At 46.0% G+C, this 15,298-nt stretch overlaps 1 protein-coding gene across 2 annotated transcripts in view; it reads left to right on the top strand.

Annotated features, from left to right (window-relative positions):
• Positions 1 to 15,298, top strand: part of UNC93B1 (unc-93B1 regulator of TLR signaling) — a 103,357-nt gene that overhangs the window by 2,956 nt on the left and 85,103 nt on the right. The window contains exon 1 of one of the 2 annotated variants that reach the window (XM_089683702.1): positions 11,116 to 11,230. The exons of the other annotated variant lie outside the window; for it this stretch is intronic. The gene's annotated coding sequence lies outside the window, so the exon portion shown is untranslated. Of the gene's footprint in view, positions 1 to 11,115; positions 11,231 to 15,298 lie in introns of those variants that run through there. 2 annotated transcript variants of the gene reach the window in all.

Raw genomic sequence — 15,298 nt, 5'->3', positions numbered from 1 at the left:
CTGCCCAGTGCCATTATACAGTGTCAGTGCTTTTTATTAGCACTCATCACTGTATTGGTGTCACTGGTGATGTCAGGGACACCAAGTCAGTTCCCCCGCAGTGTCAGAATGCCCTCCGCAGTCCCACTATAAGTCACTGATCGTCGCCATTATTAGTAAAAAAAAAAAATCCCTGTATGTACAGTATACCGCCATTTGTAGACACTATAACTTTCACGTGAACCAATTAATTTACACATATTGGGATTTTTTTTAGCATGTCGTAGAATACATATTGGCCTAAATTTATGACGAAATTTGATTTTTTAATTTTTTTTACTGGACATGTTAAATAGCAAAAAGTAAAAAATATATATATTTTTTTAAAATTGTCGGTCTTTTTTATTTATAGCGCAAAAAATAAAAACCGCACAAGTGACCAAATACCACAGAAAGAAAGCTCAATTAGTGGGGGAAAAACATGTAAAGGTCATTTGGGTGTGGCGTTGGATGACCACGCAATTGTCAGTTAAAGTAACGCAGCGCCATATCGCAAAAAATGGTCTGGTCGGGGGGGGGGGGGAATCCTCTGGAGGGCAATTGGTTAATGACTGTGCTAGAAACCAGAGTCTAATAGACATGTGCAGACCTCAGCATATTGATTTGTAAGATATGGAACTCTACCATTACATATGCATGTATATTTCATTACCAGTGATGACTGAGCAGGGGCAGGAGTTTGTTATATACAACCTGGCGTATGCCATTCCCCTTTAGGCAGAACTCTACTGGCGGCAGGAAATCCCTAGAACAGCAAACCAGTATGAAACGAATAAAGGTGGGTGAAGGCCTCTCATCGCATCGATGCTGCACATGACCTCCTGATGGCCATCAATCTCACATACTGGGGTTGATATACCGTATTTGCCGGCGTATAAGACGACTGGGCGTATAAGACGACCCCCCTACTTTTCCTGCTAAAATTTAGTGTTTGAGCTATACTCGCCGTATAAGACTACCCCTCTTCCAATGCACACCAGTGGCAGGAATAGTGCCCCATCATTGGTATCAGTGGGAGGTATAGTGCCCCATCATTGGTGTCAGTGGGAGGAATAGTGCCCCATCATTGGTATCAGTGGGAGGTATAGTGCCCCATCATTGGTGTCAGTGGGAGGAATAGTGCCCCATCATTGGTGTCAGTGGGAGGAATAGTGCCCCATCATTGGTGTCAGTGGGAGGAATAGTGTCCCATCATTGGTATCAGTGGGAGGAATAGTGCCCCATCATTGGTGTCAGTGGCAGGAATAGTGCCCCATCATTGGTATCAGTGGGAGGAATAGTGCCCCATCATTGGTATCAGTGGGAGGAATAGTGCCCCATCATTGGTATCAGTGGGGGGAATAGTGCCCCATCATTGGTGTCAGTGGGAGGAATAGTGCCCCATCATTAGTATCAGTGGGAGGAATAGTGCCCCATCATTGGTGTCAGTGGGAGGAATAGTGCCCCATCATTGGTATCAGTGGCAGGAATAGTGCCCCATCATTGGTGTCAGTGGGAGGAATAGTGCCCCATCATTGGTGTCAGTGGCAGGAATAGTGCCCCATCATTGGTATCAGTGGCAGGAATAGTGCCCCATCATTGGCATTAGTGGCAGGAATAGTGCCCCATCATTAGTATCAGTGGGAGGAATAGTGCCCCATCATTGGTGTCAGTGGGAGGAATAGTGCCCCATCATTAGTATCAGTGGGGGGAATAGTGCCCCATCATTGGTATCAGTGGCAGGAATAGTGCCCCATCATTGGTATCAGTGGGGGGAATAGTGCCCCATCATTGGTATCAGTGGGGGGAATAGTGCCCCATCATTGGTGTCAGTGGGAGGAATGGTGTCCCAACATTGGTGTCATTGGGAGGAATGGTGTCCCATCATTGGTGTCAGTGGGGGGTGGAATAGTGCCCCATCATTGGTGTCAGTGGGGGGGGGGAATAGTGCCCCATCGTTGATGTCAGTGGGGGGGAGGAATAGTGCCCCATCGTTGGTGTCAGTGGGGGGGAGGAATAGTGCCCCATCGTTGGTGTCAGTGGGAGGAATAGTGCCCCATCGTTGGTGTCAGTGGGAGGAATAGTGCCCCATCATTGGTATCAGTGGGAGGAATAGTGCTCCATCATTGGTATCAGTGACACCAATGATGGGGCACTATTCCTCCCACTGACACTTGCTGACCCTGTTCTCGTATGGTGCTGCTGCAGCCAGCATATGTGGTTGCAGCAGCACCTCTACACTGACCACTTACTTGCTGATCCTGCACTCGATTTTCGCGGGGCCGCTCGGCTCCACCCCCTCGCCGGTGATTGGCCGCCTGTGTGCCTTTCCTGAGCTACAATTCTGGCGGCCAATCACTGGTGAGGAGGTGGAGCCGAGCAGCCGCACGAACATCCAGTGGCCGAACTGAAGGCGCAGCCGCGCTTCCTGGACCGGATCGTCGTGGGACCGGAACCAGGTAAGAAACAGCCGCTGCCCACCCCTGTACTTAGTGTCCCTTCCATTGGGGAAAGGGGGGGGGCGGCGGCGGCAACGCGCCGCCCCCCTAAAAAGTGTCAGTATGCTGTATACCGGCGTATAAGACGACCCCCGACTTTTGAGAAGATTTTCAAGGGGTAAAAAGTCGTCTTATACGCCGGCAAATACGGTACTTAACTTGCCCTCCAGAGGATTTCCCCCCCCCTTCCTGACCAGGCCATTTTTTTGTGATACGTTGCTGCGTTACTTTAACTAACAATTGCGCGGTCATGCATCGCTGCACCCAAATTTAATTTACTTCCTTTTTTGCCCACAAATAGAGCTTTCTTTCGGTGGTATTTGATTGCCTGTGTGGTTTTGTTTTTTTTTTTTGCACTATAAACAAAAAATACCAACAATTTTGAGATTGATTTGAGACGTTTTGCTATAAAACATATCCAGTAAAAAAATTTAAAAAAATCAAATTTCGTCATAAATTTAGGCCAAAATGTATTCTGCGACATATCTTTGTTAAAAAAAAACCAATAATTGTATATTAATTGGTTTACGTGAAAGTTATAGCGTCTACAAATGGCGGTATTTTTTTACTAGTAATGGTTGCGATCAGCGATTTATAGCGGGACTGCGGCGGGCAGTCTGACACTGGGGGGTACTGACTTGGTGTCACTGACATTCCCAGTGACAGCAATACAGTGATCACTGCTAATAAAAAGCACTGACACTGTACTAATGGCACTGGGCAGGAAGGGGTTAACATCTGGGGCGATCAAAGGGTTAACTGTGTGCTGTGTGTGTTTTACTATGGGGGCTGTGTGTGTGCGTTACACTGTAAGCACACTGTTTTGTATAGCTGTGCTATGCAGAGCAATACAAAGCAGTGTGCTGGAGCTGACAGGGGAGAGATCTGTATGTTTTACATACAGGTCTCTCCCCCATTGGAAATCCTCAGAGATCTCCGGGTGCCCGTGGGGAATCACCGGCTGGGACCCGGTGACTGACCGTGCGCACCCCCTACCCGTAACTACGAAATCACACATACAGGTGAAGCTCGAAAAATTAGAATATCGTGCAAAAGTTCATTTATTTCAGTAATACAACTTAAAAGGTGAAACTAATATATACTCATTACATGCAAAGCAAGATAGTTCAAGCTGTGATTTGTCATAATTGTGATGATTATGGCTTACAGCTCATGAAAACCCCAAATCCACAATCTCAGAAAATTAGAATATTGTGAAAAGGTGCAATATTCTCGGCTCAAAGTGTCCCACTCTAATCAGCTAATTAAGCCATAACACCTGCACAGGGTTCCTGAGCCTTTAAATGGTCTCTCAGTCTGGTTTAGTAGGAATCACAATCATGGGAAAGACTGCTGACCTGACAGTTGTGCAGAAAACCATCATTGACACCCTCCATAAAGAGGGAAAGCCTCAAAAGGTAATTGCAAAAGAAGTTGGATGTTCCCAAAGTGCTGTATCAAAGCACATTAATAGAAAGTTATGTGGAAGGGAAAAGTGTGGAAGAAAAAGGTGCACAAGCAGCAGGGATGACCGCAGCCTGGAGAGGATTGTCAGGAAAAGGCCATTCAAAAGTGTTGGGAACTTTCACAAGGAGTGGACTGAGGCTGGAGTCAGTGCATCAAGAGACACCACACACAGACAGATCCTGGACGTGGGCTTCAAATGTTGTATTCCTCTTGTCAAGCCACTCCTGAACAACAAACAACGTCAGAAGCGTCTTACCTGGGCTAAAGAAAAACAGACCTGGTCTGTTGCTCAGTGGTCCAAAATCCTCTTTTCGGATGAGAGCAACTTTTGCATCTCATTTGGAAACCAAGGACCCAGAGTATGGAGGAAGAATGGAGAGGCACACTGTCAAGGTCCTACCTTTTCCCTGAGGTTATGTTACTCCATGTGCTGGCATCCATCTTGGATTCTGCTGTGCATGGTGGGAATCCTTTTATGCCTTCAGGTCTCTGTGGTCCATCCCCCAGAGGGGTGTGGCTGATGACATATAAGCCTGTGGCCCGCACATGCTCTTTGCACTTGTGTCTTGTGTTGCTATTACTCTGTTCTGACTCTTGTGACTCTCCTGGTATCTGATTCGGCTTGTGACTCGACTATTCTTTGTATTCTCCTTTGGTCTGACCCTCTGTTGTGAACCCGGCTCGTGACCTGTGATTCTCGTCTGCTGTCCTGTACTGTTTTGTCCTGTTGTTGTTGACCCGGCTTGTCTGACTACTCTTTTGTCTCTTCCACCAGCTACACGCCATTGGCGGCGGCCATTACCGCAGCTGAGGTGTCTCGGGGGCCGCGACCTGGTTCCTGGCTGCGTCAAGTCCATCCCCACCATCAGGGGCCCTGGTGAAGGGCAGCCTGGGACTTAAACTCCGCGCCCTGAGGGACTTCGGTCTGTGGGTGGTGGTTGTCGTCAGCCAGTGCGTTACATTGTTAGGCCTGCCTGTCCGTTCCTCGGCCCCTGCCCTGACACACACACTGTAAAATGCTTGAAGTCCAGTGTGAAGTTTCCACAGTCTGTGTTGATTTGGGGAGCCATGTCATCTGCTGTTGTTGGTCCACTGTGCTTCATTAAGTCCAGGGTCAACACAGCCATCTACCAGGAGATTTTGGAGCGCTTCATGCTTCCTTCCGCAGACGAGCTTTATGGGGATGTGGACTTCATTTTCCAGCAGGACTTGGCACCTGCCCACACTGCCAAAAGCACCAAAACCTGGTTCATTGACCGTGGGATTACTGTGCTTGATTGGCCAGCAAACTTGCCTGACCTGAACCCCATAGAGAATCTATGGGGCATTGCCAAAAGAAAGATGAGAGACATGAGACCGAACAATACAGAAGAGCTGAAGGCCGCTATTGAAGCATCCTGGTCTTCCATAACACCTCAGCAGTGCCACAGACTGATAGCTTCCATGCCACGCCGCATTGAGGCAGTAATTGCTGCAAAAGGGGCCCAAACCAAGTACTGAGTACATATGCATGCTTATGCTTTTCAGAGGTCCGATATTGTTCTATGTACAATCCTTGTTTTATTGATTGCATGTAATCTAATTTTCTGAGATTGTGGATTTGGGGTTTTCATGAGCTGTAAGTCATAATCATCACAATAATGACAAATCACGGCTTGAACTATCTTGCTTTGCATGTAATGAGTCTATCTCATATATTAGTCTCTCCTTTTAAGTTGCATTACTGAAATAAATGAACTTTTGCACGATATTCTAATTTTTCGAGTTTCACCTGTGTGTGTGTGTATATATATATATATATATATATATATACACATACACACACAGTTGCAAGAAAAAGTATGTGAACCCCTTGGGATTACGTGGAATTGGGCATAAAATGTGCTCTGAACGTCATCAACAAAAGAAGAACACAGTCTGCTGAACATAATACTACACAAACATTAGATGTTGCCATGGTTTAATTGCACATAACATGTAAACATTCACAGTGCAGGGAGGAAAAAGTATGTGAACCTTTGGACTTAGTAACTGGTTGACCCTCCTTTGGCAGCAATAACCTCAACCAAACGTTTCCTGTAGTTGCAGATCAGACCTGCACAACAATCTGGAGTCATTTCGGACCAATCCTCTTCACAAAACTGTTTCAGTGTAGCAATATTCTTGGGATGTCTGGTGTGAATCGCTCTCTTAAGGTCATGCCACAGCATTTCAATCGGGTTGAGGTCAGGATTCTGACTGGGCCACTCCAGAAGGCATATTCTGTGCTGTTGCAGCCATTGTTTTGTTGAATTACTTGTATGCTTTGGGTCATTGTCCTGTTGCATCACCCATCCTCTGCGGAGCTTCAGTTGGCGGACAGATGGTCGTACGTTTTCCTGCATAATGTCTTGATAAGCTCTGGAATTCATTTTCCCATCAATGACAACAATCCGTCCAAACCCTGAGGCAGCAAAGCAGCCCCAAACCATGATGCTCCCTCCGCCATGTTTTACAGTGGGGATGAGGTTTTGATGTTGGTGTGCTGTGCCTTTTTTTCTCCACACATAGTGTTGTGTGTTCTTCCCAAACAACTCAATCTTGGTTTCATCTGTCCACAGTATATTTTGCCAGTAGTGCTGTGGAACATCCAGGTGCTCTTTTGCAAACTTCAAACGTGCTGCAATATTCTTTTTGGACAGCAATGGCTTCCTCCGTGGTGTCCTCCCATGTACTCCATCTTGTTTAATGTTTTCCTTATTGTAGATGTGTCAACAAAAATGTTAGCATGTGCCAGAGATTTCTGTAGGTCTTTAGCTGACACTCTGGGATTCTTCTTTACCTCATGCAGCATTCTGCGCTGTGCTCTTGCAGTCATTTTTACAGGACGACCACGCCTAGGGAGAGTAGCAACAGTGCTAAACTTTCTCCATTTGTAGACAGTCTGTCTTAGCGTGGACACATGAACATCAAGGCTTTTGGAGATACAGTGGGGCAAAAAAGTATTTAGTCAGCCACCAATTGTGCAAGTTCTCCCACTTAAAAAGATGAGAGAGGCCTGTAATTGGCATCATAGGTAGACCTCAACTATGAGAGACAAAATGAGGAAAAAAATCCAGACAATCACATTGGCTGATTTGGAAAGAATTTATTTGCAAATCATGGTGGAAAATAAGTATTTGGTCAATATCAAAAGTTCATCTCAATACTTTGTTATATATCCTTTGTTGGCAATGACAGATGTCAAACGTTTCCTGTAAGTCTTCACAAGGTTGGCACACACTGTTGCTGGTATGTTGGCCCATTCCTCCATGCAGATCTCCTCTAGAGCAGTAATGTTTTGGGGCTGTCGCTGGGCAACACGGACTTTCAACTCCCTCCAAAGGTTTTCTACGGGGTTGAGATCTGGAGACTGGCTAGGCCACTCCAGGACCTTGAAATGCTTCTTTTGAAGCCACTCCTTCGTTGCCCGGGCGGTATGTTTGGGATCATTGTCATGTTGGAAGACCCAGCCACGTTTCATCTTCAATGCCCTTGCTGATGGAAGGAGGTTTGCACTCAAAATCTCATGATACATGGCCCCATTCATTCTGTCCTGTACATGGATCAGTCGTTCTGGTACCTTTGCGGAGAAACAGCCCCAAAGCATGATGTTGCCACCCCCATGCTTCACAGTAGGTATGGTGTTCTTTGGATGCAACTCAGCATTCTCTCTCCAAACACGACGAGTTGTGTTTCTACCAAACAGTTCTATTTTGGGTTCATCTGACCATATGACATTCTCCCAATCCTCTTCTGGATCATCCAAATGCTCTCTAGCAAACTTCAGATGGGCCCGGACATGTACTGGCTTAAGCAGGGGGACACGTCTGGCACTGCAGGATCTGAGTCCCTGGCGGCGTAGTGTGTTACTGATGGTAGCCTTTGTTAAATTGGTCCCAGCTCTCTGCAGGTCATTCACTAGGTCCCCCCATGTGGTCCTGGGATTTTTGCTCACCATTCTTGTGATCATTTTGACCCCACGGGGTGAGATCTTGCGTGGAGCCCCAGATTGAGGGAGATTATCAGTGGTCTTGTATGTCTTCCATTTTCTAATTATTGCACCCACAGTTGATTTGTTCACACCAAGCTGCTTGCCTATTGCAGATTCAGTCAATTCTGTTTCTGGTGTCCTTCGACAGCTCTTTGGTCTTCACCATAGTGGAGTTTGGAGTGTGACTGTTTGAGGTTGTGGACAGGTGTCTTTTATACTGATAACAAGTTCAAACAGGTGCCATTGATATAGGTAATGAGTGGCGGACAGAGGAGCCTCTTAAAGAAGAAAGTACAGGTCTGTGAGAGCCAGAAATCTTGCTTGTTTGTAGGTGACCAAATACTTATTTTCCACCATAATTTGCAAATAAATTCTTTCCAAATCAGCCAATGTGATTGTCTGGATTTTTTTTCTCATTTTGACTCTCATAGTTGAGGTCTACCTATAATGCCAATTACAGGCCTCTCTCATCTTTTTAAGTGGGAGAACTTGCACAATTGGTGGCTGACTAAATACTTTTTTGCCCCACTGTACATTTGTAACACTTTCCAGCTTCATGCAAGTCAACAATTCTTGATCGTAGGTCTTCTGAGAGCTCTTTTCTGCGAGGCATGGTTCACATCAGACAATGCTTCTTGAAACCAGTAAACCCAAAACAGGTGTGTGTTTTTTAAGGGCAGAACAGCTGTCAGCAACACATCCAATATCATCACACTGATTGGAGTCAAGGTTGGCTCACTCCTGGCTCCAATTAGCTCTGGGAGAAGTCATTAAGCTAGGGCCTCACATACTTTTTCCTCCCTGCACTGTGAATGTTTACATGTTATGTGCAATTAAACCATGGCAACATTTAATGTTTGTGTAGTATTATGTTCAGCAGACTGTGTTCTTCTCTAAATAAATGAAATGTAGCAAAATTATATAAACTGTATGAGTCACTCAGATTGAACAGGTGGCATCCACGGTGTTCTTTAGTAAGGTGAAATCTCCGGAGCTTAATGCCTCAAATAGTAGCAATGCGCACTCACCAGAAACGCATGGATTATGCGCATGTAGGAATAATCCTCCTAGATTTTAATCTGCCATGAGTCAGGTGGTGAACATCCATCTAAGGGTTGGTCATCAGGCTTGGATATAGTGAGAGCTCCAGCTCAGGTCCAGAGATCCCCTGAAGGTCAGTCGGGTACTCAGCTTAGATGACAGTACTCCCTCCTCTGGATAGCAAAGGCACCTTCTCTGTAGGAGTAATAGCTCCACATAGGAGCCCAAAAACAGGTGCCAGAGATAGTGTAGTAATTTCCAAATAAAGTATTTATTAATAAATAATAAAAACAGGGCAGTATGCATATATATAAGTGTGAAAGATATGCACTACTGACCCTCTTAAAGATGGCCGCCGGGCCTCCTCGTGGCTCCGGCGGCAGAATGATGTCACGCTCTGCACAGCTCCTCCTTAGGCCTTCCGTGCTACAGGCACATCATCAGAGGGGAGGTGCAGTCTCTTTAAGAGGTGCGGCCATCTTTAAGAGGGTTGGACGAAGTCAGAACAGCTTCTGCTCATTTACTTTGCCCTGGAGAAAATGCCCTTGCAGAATGCATCTGTACTTGCAAAGTGCACAGTGTATTTACCTTTAGTAAATTAACTTGTGTCCTAACCAAGAGGTAGTCAGCAATGCTCTGGGCCCAAAAAAACGACTACATTCTGCACTTATGGTACCTCCAAATTCCTTCAAAATCTGCTGTGCACCCTCCTGTATAAACTGTATTTAGAATCAGCTACAAACAGTATAAAGTGCTATGGGGACTTCCCGTCCTGCTCCCAGAACAAAATCAAAAAATGCAAGGCTTGCTGTGATTGGCTGAACAGCACTCAGACTGACTCGATTTTGTTCTTGGGACTCATTTTCTGCAGATATGTGTTCGACCACCTGCGAGGGGAAGCTGAAGGTTGGTAGCCTTTGCTCCTTTTTTGCAGGCTCGTGTTCGACCACATGAGAGGGGAAGCTGGAGGTTGGTAGCCTTTGCTCCCTTTCTGCAGGCTCGTGTTCGACCACCTACGAGGGGAAGCTGGAGGTTGGTAGCCTTTGCTCCCTTTCTGCAGGCTTGTGTCTGACCACCTGCGAAGGGAAGCTGGAGCTTGATAGCCTTTGCTCCCTTTCTGCAGGCTTGTGTTCAACAACTTGCAAGGGGAAGCTGGAGGTTGGTAGCCATTGCTCCCTTTCTGCAGGTTCGTGTTCGACCACCTGCGAGGGAAAGCTGGAGGTTGGTAGCTTTTGCTCCTCTTCTGCAGGCTTGTGTTCGACCACCTGAAAGGGGAAGCTGGAGGTTGGTAGTCTTTGCTCCTTTTTTGCAGGCTCGTGTTTGACGACGTGCGAGGGGAAGCTGGAGGTTGGTAGCCTTTGCTCCCTTTCTGCAGGCTCATGTCCACCCGGCTGCAAGGGGAAGCTGGAGGTTGGTAGCCTTTGCTCCTTTTCTGCAGGCTCGTGTTTGACCACCTGAGAGGGGAAGCTGGAGGTTGGTAGCCTTTGGTCCCTTTCTGCAGGCTCATGTTCAACCACCTGCGAGGGGAAGCTGGAGATTGGTAGCCTTTGCTCCCTTTCGGCAGGCTCATGTTCGACCACCTGAAAGGGGAAGCTGGAGGTTGGTAGCCTTTGCTCCCTTTCTGCAGGCTTGTGTTCGACCACCTGAGAGGGGAAGCTGGAGGTTGGTAGCCTTTGCTCCCTTTCTGCAGGCTCGTGTTTGACCACCTGTGAGGGCAAGCTGGAGGCTGGTAACCTTTGCTCCTTTTTTGCAGGCTCGTAATCGACCACCTGAAAGGGGAAGCTGGAGGTTGGTAGCCTTTGCTCCCTTTCTGCAGGCTCGTGTTTGACCACCTGTGAGGGGAAGCTGGAGGTTGGTAGCCTTTGCTCCTTTTTTGCAGGCTCATGTTCGACCACCTGTGAGGGGAAGCTGGAGGTTGGTAGCTTTTGCTCCCTTTGTGAAGGCTCGTGTTCGACTACCTGCGAAGGAAGGCTGGAGGCCGGTACCCTTTGCTCCTTTTTTGAAGGCTTGTGTTCGACCACCTGAAAGGGGAAGCTGGAGGCCAGTAGCCTTTGCTCCTTTTTTGCAGGCCTGTGTTCGACCACCTGAAAGGGGAAGCTGGAGGTTGGTAACCTTTGCTCCTTTTTTGCAGGCTCGTGTTCGACCACGTGCGAGGGGAAGCTGGAAGCCGGTAGCCTTCGATCCTTTTCTGCAGGTGCGTGTTGGACCAGCTGCTTCTCTGCAGGTACATGATGGCCTGGCTGGTAGGGGAGGCTGGGGGCCACTAGCGTTCGCTCCTTTTCTGCAGGCATGTGTTCAACTGGCTGTGAGGTGAGGCTGGGGACTGGCAGTATTTGCTTCACTTCTGTAGGCGCATGTTGGACCAGCTGCGAGGGGAGGCTGGATACTGGTAGCCTTCACTCCTTTTCTGTGGGTGCGTGTTCGACCAACTGTGAGGGGAGGTTGGAGGCCGGTAGCCTTTGCTCCTTTTCTGCAGGCACGTTTTGGATAAGCTGCGAGGGAAGGCTGGGGGGCAGTTGCCTTTGCTCCTTTTCTGCAGGTGCATGTCAGACTGGCTGCAGGGGGAGGTTGGGGGTCAGTATCCTTCACTCCTTTTCTGCAGGCACATATTCAGCCAGCTGCCAGGGGGGGCTGGAAGCCAGTAGTCTTCTTCCCTTTCCGTAGGCACATGTTGGGCCGGCTGCGAGGAGAAGCTGGAGGCTGGTAGCCTTTGATCTTTCTGTGCAGAATATATTGGACTGGCTGTGAAGGGAAGCTGGAGTTAGCCACCGGATTGCATTTCCAAGCAGCAGGAAGGGGCTCCCCCCCCTCCTCCCGCCGTGGCTCTCTCAGGCTCCCCTGCCCCACCAGGAGACCCGAGTGTTCAGCCAGGGGTTCTACCAGCTGACCATAGAGCTGCTCAGAGACAAGAACAGCTCCAGTCATCTCTATGGTCTGGGAAACCAAAAGCGATGAGCATTTCATTACTTCCGATTACTCAGCTTTAAACAAACCCTTAGGAGTTTGAAGAAAGCATGGGATCATACTCACCTTGGTATGATCTGAAGCTTTTGACAGAGGTGAGATATTGAGTCTAATAGACCCCAGATTTCTCAGTAAAGAGAACCTGTCACTGCCTATTGCTACCACCGGCGGTATTTCTACTCCCTGTGATAATAATACAAGTAATATAAAAATTAAAGGGACAGTTTAAAAGTAAATAAATAAATAGAAAAAAGACAAAAGAAAAAAAAATATATAAAATATTTTTGACTAAATGACTAAATACTTTTTTGCCCCACTGTATATAAAAATATATATATATATATATATATACAGTGGGGCAAAAAAGTATTTAGTCAGCCACCAATTGTGCAAGTTCTTCCACTTAAAAAGATGAGAGAGGCCTGTAATTGGCATCATAGGTAGACCTCAACTATGAGAGACAAAATGAGAAAAAAAATCCAGACAATCACATTGGCTGATTTGGAGAGAATTTATTTGCAAATTATGGTGGAAAATAAGTATTTGGTCACCTACAAACAAGCAAGATTTCTGGCTCTCACAGACCTGTACCTTCTTCTTTAAGAGGCTCCTCTGTCCTGCACTCATTACCTGTATCAATGGCACCTGTTTGAACTTGTTGTTAGTATAAAAGACACCTGTCCACAACCTCAAACAGTCACACTTCAAACTCCACTATGGTGAAGACCAGAGAGCTGTCGAAGGACACCAGAAACAAAATTGTAGACCTGCACCAGGCTGGGAAGACTGAATCTGCAATAGGCAAGCAGCTTGGTGTGAACAAATCAACTGTGGGTGCAATAATTAGAAAATGGAAGACATACAAGACCACTGATAATCTCCCTCAATCTGGGGCTCCACGCAAGATCTCACCCCGTGGGGTCAAAATGATCACAAGAATGGTGAACAAAAATCCCAGGACCACATGGGGGGACCTAGTGAATGACCTGCAGAGAGCTGGGACCAATTTAACAAAGGCTACCATCAGTAACACACTACGCCGCCAGGGACTCAGATCCTGCAGTGCCAGACGTGTCCCCCTGCTTAAGCCAGTACATGTCCGGGCCCATCTGAAGTTTGCTAGAGAGCATTTGGATGATCCAGAAGAGGATTGGGAGAATGTCATATGGTCAGATGAACCCAAAATAGAACTGTTTGGTAGAAACACAACTCGTTGTGTTTGGAGGAGAGAGAATGCTGAGTTGCATCCAAAGAACACCATACCTACTGTGAAGTATGGGGGTGGCAACATCATGCTTTGGGGTTGTTTCTCCACAAAGGGACCAGGACGACTGATCCATGTACAGGACAGAATGAATGGGGCCATGTATCGTGAGATTTTGAGTGCAAACCTCCTTCCATCAGCAAGGGCATTGAAGATGAAACGTGGCTGGGTCTTCCAACATGACAATGATCCCAAACATATTGCCCGGGCAACGAAGGAGTGGCTTTGTAAGAAGCATTTCAAGGTCCTGGAGTGGCCTAGCCAGTCTCCAGATCTCAACCTCATAGAAAATCTTTGGAGGGAGTTGAAAGTCCGTGTTGCCCAGCGACAGCCCCAAAACATTTACAAATATATGTTGCGCTCCTAAATACTTCTCAATAAATAATAATTAAATTATTACCATTAAATTAATTCAAATAATGATACAAATAACTAATAAAAGTGTGTAAATACCAAAAAATATTTAAATAGAAAATTTCAACTAATCAATCTCCTCCAAATAAATATCAAAATAATTCCACATAAAATACTCCTCTAAAAAAATATTTTACCAAGTGCTCATAAATCATCTATTAGTGACATGATGTACTTACTAATACCCTCAATTTCATTTATATTCATAATACCCTCATTTAATATAACAAAAATAATAAACCAACTAATAACACTCAACTAAAACGCATTTAAATGATCCCCATAAACAAAAATAACCAAATGCTCATAAATAACCAGTAGTGACCAGTATGAATCCAAACATCATCAAAACAATAGTCCCATTGAATAAATAATTGTTTGTATATAGTGACTTGGTGCTTGTTGTTCTTCAATTTGTGACTTTTGTGAATCCTTCAAATAGTGAAGATGTGCGCTCACCTCCTTTGATGCCTGCAATTAGGCTATACACGCTTTTGGTTCACTTTCCCTGGAACCTGCTGGACATATACTTTTGCTGGTAAAATTGGGAGATCCTTCCTTTAGGAGTAATGGATGTATCCTCTGGTGGCTGATTATCCCCTCAGGGATTACACACTCCTTTTGTTATCTCAGACCTCTTAATTATCCTCTCCTTGTATTACTCCGCATGCAGGAAGAAATAGAGGACATAGTGCTTTACCTTTTAAAACTTTTTATTCCCACCATCCAAGTATTAAACTCACATTAGACAGGTTTAAATAACGCAATATCCCATTGGAAATCCTCTGCTGGCCTCTGAGTCATACACCTGCCGTCTATCGTGTTGTGCAGCTCCTCTCCGAGTGATGATGTAGCCCCTCCCCTACGCGTTACGCCTCCAATCATGTGGCTTCATCAGGGGGTTGTCCTATCACAACCCCCTGATGAAGCCACGTGATTGGAGGCGTAGTCTCCATATCAAAATCGACAGAATAAAAATTCGGAAGTGAGGTAATGTAGTGTATTTTTGGATGAAAAAATTGTTTTCTTTAGCAAGGAACATACATTACACAACAATAATGATGCTACCAAAATGAGTGTGTGCTTTAAATTGTCTCCAGCATTGCTCCTGTTTCTCCTTGCTGGAGGCTGCCATTTTGTTGAAGCCCAGAGCAGTCATTTCCCTATTGAAAACTCTCCCCGTTTCCTTGGTCTCAAAGCCTACATCCCTTACTTCAATTGAAATGTGTACATTTACAGCCTTGATTGAGATATGTCTTGGCTCAGAAAGAGAAGAGGGCTGACAGAAGCTTTACAGTGGTGGATTTCACAGTCTATAGATGAGAGAGAAAGGAGAGAATATAATGGAGATATGATAAGACGCTATCATTGTAAGTTTAACTCTTTTGTGCCTCCCTGGCAGCAGAGTTTGTCCTGTCACCTCTCCTGCTTTTCTTTTCTCCCTCCATAATCTGTATTCCTTTGGCACAGTCTGTGCCAAGTGTGTAATTTTTTTTGCTTTTTTTCCCCCTTTGCCCCTTCGGGACCAGTAAATCCTATAGCTTTCAGCTGATCTGCCTCTTGTGGCTCTGATTTTAGGCACAGTGCCTAAAAAAGAGAGCGACTGAGCATGTGCAAAGT

Source organism: Staurois parvus, unplaced genomic scaffold (genome assembly GCF_062004578.1).
Source record: "Staurois parvus isolate SC_StPar_1 unplaced genomic scaffold, SC_StPar_1.0 ptg000320l, whole genome shotgun sequence".
Classification (NCBI taxonomy): Eukaryota; Metazoa; Chordata; class Amphibia; order Anura; family Ranidae; genus Staurois; species Staurois parvus.
The sequence above is the reverse complement of the archived record's forward strand: the minus strand, read 5'-3'. Positions and strand labels throughout refer to the sequence as shown.